Source organism: Dipodomys merriami, unplaced genomic scaffold (genome assembly GCF_024711535.1).
Source record: "Dipodomys merriami isolate MVZ:Mamm:240054 unplaced genomic scaffold, mDipMer1.0.p SCAF_93, whole genome shotgun sequence".
NCBI lineage: Eukaryota > Metazoa > Chordata > Mammalia > Rodentia > Heteromyidae > Dipodomys > Dipodomys merriami.
The window spans coordinates 4976357-4982851 of NW_027206546.1; the positions used below are offsets into that span (position 1 = coordinate 4976357).

General features: G+C 37.0%; 1 pseudogene; it reads left to right on the plus strand.

Annotated features, from left to right (window-relative positions):
• Positions 1–654: 654 nt before the first annotated feature.
• Positions 655–5390, plus strand: LOC138821700 (periphilin-1-like; annotated as a pseudogene).
• Positions 5391–6495: the final 1105 nt, after the last annotated feature.

The window sequence follows — 6495 nt, forward strand, 5'->3', positions numbered from 1 at the left end:
CACACCTGATTTGATTTCTAGTCACTCAGCATCCACTTTGTGTCTCCAAATTGTATAGGACTTGTCATCTTTGATTAGCTTCTGAGAAAATACAATGAAGCATTTCACTTTTTTAAATTCAGTCATTTAATAACGTATGCAGTTAGAGGGCCTAATACAAAGTTTGTTTCTTACCTGCCACCAGGTAAAAAATTGCCATTGGTTCTCTTCATTCCTTGAGCCAGTTTCCCTGGTAGCTTTATACTGCAAGAAGTCAAATATTAGCCAAAATTCAGATTAATAAAAAGCTTTTCTCTAGGTGAGGGGTGTATTATGTCTGTGGTTTTGCCAATGTATCTCCCAGATTTCAGAGAACTATCATTTCTGCCATGTTTCATATCTTAAGATTTATTTCTGCTGTTCAGTTTCTCAAGCCGAAGCTCAATGAAAAAAGAAGTATAATGTTGTTTGTTTTATTACAGCAATTATCGCTCATAAAATCAATATTTAATGCAATGGTCATTCTTTTCTTGGGAGACTTAGGTTTATTTGCATTACCTTTGGATGTGGGAAGATGTGGTTTGTGTTGCTTGTTCATTTACACAAATAAGCACAATGAAGTGGATGCTAATTTGTTAACCACATAAAGGTTGAACTAAACAGCAATTCACTCAGATGGGGACTCGGGAATTCTCCCACAGACCCCGTGGCAGCCCTATAGCCTGTCCTACAAGACTCTTTGCCAACCAGAATACAGATCCCGCGGGAAACCAGAATTACAGATACAGAATCTGCAGGCGACCAAAAACAGAGAACAGTAATGACTCAACTTACTTGTCGGGTTTTTCACGACTCCATGCTTTGGGGTCTGGGTGAGTTTATGGGGGGCATCACGGATGAGCCCCCAGAAGAAGTGCCCATATTTTGGATGCCCCCTAACAGACCACCATAGACCATGATCAATGCAAAATTTTGTTGAGATCTTTTGCTTCAATGTTCATCAAAGAAATGGGTCTATACTTCTCTTTAATTGATGAGTCCCTGCCCAGTTTTGGGATGAGGGTTATGATGGCTTCATATAATGAGTTTGGTAGTGAAATTTCTCTTTCAATTTCATTGAAGATTTGAAGGAGTATTGGTGTGAGCTCTGCTTTGAAGGCCTTGTAGAATTCCACTGTAAATCCATCTGATTCTTGGCTTTTCTTGGATGGGAGGTCTCTTATTGCTGTTTCTATTTCAATGCTTTATATTGACCTTTTAAGATGGTTCAACTGATCTTGGTTTAGTTTCAGCATGTCAATATTTGCTAGGAAATGGTCCATTTCTGCCAAGTTCTCAACCTTATAAGCATAAGTTTTGAGAAGTATTCCCTTATAGTGTTCTGAATCTTGGTACTTTCTGTGGTGAAGTTTCCATTCTCATCTTTGAATTTATTTATTTAGCTGTGCTCTATTCTTTTTCTAAGTTTTGCTAAAGGTCTGTCTATTTTGTTAATTTAATTGAAGAATCAACTCTTTGTTGTGTTGATTCTTTGTATTGTTTTTTAGATTCTAATTCGTTTAATTCTGATTTAATTTAATGATTTCTTTCCGACTACTGGATTGGGGTTTATCTTGCTGCTCTTTTTCAAGGAGGTTCAGATCTGTCTAAATTTTTGATTTCAGCCCTCTCCAATTTGTTGATGTAGGAACTCAGAGCTATAAAATTGCCTCTGAGTACTGCCTTTGCTTTGTCCCAGAGGAGCTGGTAATTTTTGTGTTCATTTTTGTTGAATATCATGAACATTTGAATTTCTTTCTAATCTATTCCGTGACCAATTGGTGATTCAATAGTGTGTTGTTCACCATCCAAATGTTACAGGACTTTCTTTGGTGGCTTTTGGTGTTGAGTTCTAAATTTATTCCCTTGTGTTCTTAGTAATGCAAGGTATAACTTCAATATTTCTCAAATTGGCCAGGTTTGCTTTGGACCTAAAATGTGGTCTATTTGGAAAATGTTCTGTGTGGTGCTGAGAAAAACCTGTATTCTGATACTTCTGGGAGAAATATTAGGTAGATGTCTGTTAAATCTAGTTGTTTAGATTTGTGGTTTCTTTGTTGAGTTTTTGTCAGTTTGATCTATGAAGTGAGGATAGGGGTGGGATAAAGTTCCCAACAATTAATGTCTTTGGATCTATGTGAAAATTGAGGGAATGTAGTGTTTCTTGGTTAAATTTGGGTGCTCCGTGGTTTGGTGAATAGAGATGTAGAATTGTAATATTCTCCTGAAGGAGCTATCCCTTAATTAGTATGTAGCGACATTTTTTATCTATTCTCACTAATTTTAATTTGAAGTCTATTTCATGTGATATTAGGATTGCAATTCCCACCAGTTTATGGGAGCCATTTGCCTGGTAGATTTTGTTCCAGCGTTTCGCTTTCAAAATGTGTTTTTTTATGGACAGTTCTGACTTCTGAATGCAGCAGATAGAAGGATCTTCCTTTTTAACCCAACTAGACAGTCTATGTCACTTAATTGGAGAGTTAAGTCCAGAGTTAGGAATGAGAGGTGTTTGAGAGTTCCTGCAAAGTTATCCACATTCTTGGGAGCTTCAGTGACTGGATTCTTCCTATGGTTGTTGGATTCTCAGTTTGGGTGCAGTTTCTTGGACTTTATTGTGGTCTTGTTGATTTTCTATGTGTAGGCATCTTTAAGTATCTTTTATAGAGTTGGCTTGGTGGAGATATATTGTTTCAGTTTTTCTTTGCTATGGAAGGTTTTTATTTCACCTTCGGTTATGAAGGAGAGTTTAGTTGGTTACACTGTTCTTGATTGATAGTTGTCTTTAGAGTATGGCCTCAATCATTGCAGGCTCTTCTTGCTTTAATTGTCTTGCTGCAATATATGAGGTGATTCTAATTGGTTTTCCTTTATAAGTGGTTGACTTTTACTCCTTGACAGCGTTAAGGAACTTTTCCTTTGTCTGAACTGATCCCGTGCAGATTATAATGTCATGGTGGGATATCCTATCCTTGTCTGGTCTATTTGGGGTTCTAAAAGCTTCTTGTATCTGAATAGGCCTATCTTTTTGCATGTTTGGGAAATTCTCTTCTAGGATCCTATTAACCAATTTTCCTAGACCATTAAGTTCTGTCTCTATGTGATCCTCCACACCCATTATTCTCAGATTAGGCCTTCAGATGGTGTCTTCCAAATGGTGAATAGATGTATCATATTATTTGGATTTGTCTTGGATAGTTGTATGTTCTTTATAATAACCTGGCTGTCCTCACTCCCTCAGATTCAATGTTCTGCATGGTCTAACCTACTGTCAAGATTTTCTACTTCGTTTTTTTTTTTTCTTTCTTTTCCTTCTAATTGGTTGGCGTTAATGGCTTCAAATTCTTCGTTGGAGCTTTGTTTTCAATCTTGTATGAATTTCTTACTTCCTTCATTTTGTGCTCAGTGTTTATTCTAAAATCACTTAGTTGATTGGTTATTGTTTCCTTGAACTCCCATTCCTTCTGTTGGGCTCCATTCTGCATTCCCTTTGTGATTTACCTGAATTCTTTCAGCTGTCTGTTTATAGATTCCATGAAAATATTTGTGTATTCTCATCCCCTCTCACAATTCCTGTATAACTCTTTGATTAGCTTCCTCACGTTCACACAATTCCTGTATTTTTTTGACTGTTCTCAGCTTGCTCACACAATTCCTTTATTTCTCATTGACTGTTCTCAACCTGCTCACGCAATTCTTGTATCACTCTTTGAGTAGTTCCTCATGCTCATGAGATTCCTGTATTGATCTTTGGTTTGTCTCCTCTCTCTTCCTATCATGCTCATCCTGAGACTTTTACAAGTTTTCAATCATTTCGTTCACCATGTTTAGCATTAGTATTTGTAGAGCTTTTTGGGAACTCTCCTCTGGATTATTCTTTAACTCTTCTGTCAATTGATTATCACGAATGGGAGTTGAGATACCCTGATTTGCCATTTTTCTTGTGTTTTTCTGTCTTGTTCTGTCCGTTTGGTATGAAAGTAACATTGTGTGCTAGAATAGTATTTTAAGGCAAACATCAACCACAGTCCTGTATTTGCACAGTCAAAATAGCTGCAGATAAATTGTAGTTCAACAGATACAATCAATTCAAAAAAGTATGGATTAATAGGCTTTGAACAGCAGAGAAGAATTTGGCAATCCAGAAATTATTAGGTTTAGGGAAATATGTGGGAGAAATAGGCTGAGATGTATGTGGAAAGGTAAAAGGAGAGTGAATTTAATAAACTCCTAATTTCAGGGAGGGAAAAGGGTTGGACAGAATGTTAGGAGAGAGATTTAAAAAAAAACAAGAAAAAATGGAAAAAGAACAATTGAAATTTAAAAAGTGAAACTCAAAATCATGTAAATGTAAAGAAATATTGAGAGAAGAAAAGGGTAAGATGAGAGGAGGGGAGGAACAGAAAGGAAATATGAAAAAATAAAAAATAAAAATCCTTAAAATTAGTTACTTGAAAATTATATAGGTATAAAGAGATAATCTGCTATTAAAGAATTTAAGCCTAAGAGTTTGTGAATAGAGTAATACATTTCTGGATTATATGTGTACCCAATTGGGGATAACATATAATAATCAATGAAGGTGATATATCTGCGGCTGCGCAAAACAGCAATTAAGGCATGCAAAACAGAAAGAGAAAAAATGAAAAGAATGAAAAAGAAGGGGAAATAAGCTACATAAAATATAATTTCACTCTTTCTTGTCTACTCTCTAGCCACCATGATGGACAGAAGAGATGGTTTTAGAAGGAAAAGGTTCTACTCTTCCCATTTTTCAAGGGAACATTCTCCCGATAAAAGGGACCTCCACCTGGAGGTCGAAAGGACTCTCCATACAACAGATCTGGCTCCAGTTTCAGCAGCAGGGGCTACTCTCCAGGATGGAGCAGAGCATATTCATTCCACAAGTCTCAGCATAGTTGTGGTGCCTGAACTCTGAGCCTGGGAGCTGTCCTTCAGCTCTTCAGCTAAAGGCTAGCGTTCAACCACTTGAGCCACAGCACCACTTCCAGATTTTTTACTTTTTGTTTGTATGGTGCTAAGGAATCGAACACAGGGCCTCATGCATGCAAGGCAAGCGCTCTGCCACTGAGCTACCTCCCCAGCCCTCTACTCAGTCTCTGAAAACATCACGAGAAACTTCACCTTCAAGCTATTCAGCAGTTCCTTCATCAAAGGTTTATCAGCAACACTGGGAAACTTTCGGGATGGTTGTGAAAATGTTGATTGAAAAAGATCCTTCATTATAACAGTCAATACAGTTGGCACTGAGACAGAATTTACATGGAATAGGTGAGCGTTTTGTTGAAGAATTGAAGCATTAAATTGCAGAGTATGATAATTCTGCTCAAGATTTTGGAGAGCATTTTTAGAAGAATTAGTGTTTAGGTATAATAAACATTAAAAGAAATGTTTCTAGATATAACCACCCTCCCTCCTCCACCTGTGGAACTGTGTAAATCTTTAATGTACGGGACTTTTGAGATGAAGAGCAATATTTTATTTGGCCATATTTCCAATTCAGTCAAAGGTCTAAAATAGTCTTTGAAAGATACTTTAGCTATAATTTTTTCTAAACATAAAGTCACTTAATCCATATTCCCCCAGCAACTCCCCATCTCTCCCCCTCAAATGATGGTTAATTTGCTAAGCCTTGGTAAAGCAATCCTGGAGACTAGCTCTTTGAACTTGCTCTATTCTACTGTCTCCTATAACATATGCTGATTTGTTTGGTCATTTGAGTGTAACTTATAGGCAGAGATCTTTCCACTTAAAATGATAGTTTTTGCATTCTTGGAGCAGAGATTGCCATGTGAAAACTGCTACCATTTTGAGTTGTGAATTTTTGTTTGTGCTGACTCTTTTGTTAGTCCTTTAGCAAGGTGAGGATATCATCCTAATAAACAGAACCCTGGTATCTTAGTGCATATTTGCTTTCAGAACAGTTTTCATTCAGCAACAAAACAACTTTCAAATTTCTAAATCATAACTTCAAATTATTTCTCAAAATAAATAACAGTGTTTTCTCTTAAAATATTCATGAATGTTTGGAGTACTGTAGCTGATCAAATCTTAAATATCATATAGTAAGAATAAAAGAAAGCAATTTGAGGTGGAAGATGAGTATTTTAAAAATGTAATTGCTGCAATAACTTTCTGCGGAAAAAACTCAGCAAATATAGGAGATTGGAGTTTAACATTTTCATAGACCCATACTGGTTTAAACCATTTTTTCAACTTTTCTTATATTAGTCTCTATAATGTGAGTGTTTTGTTCCGCTGACTTTTTTTGGGAGGGTGGGGTCCGGTTGTGGGGCCTGAACTCTGGGAGTGGACGCTGTCCCTCAGCTCTTCAGCTCAAGGCTAATGCTCTACCACTTGAGCGAAAACGCCAATTCTGGCTTTTTTCTTTTTGCTTATGTGGTGCTGAGGAATCAAACCCAGGGCCTCTAACATGCAAGGCAACCGCTCTACCAC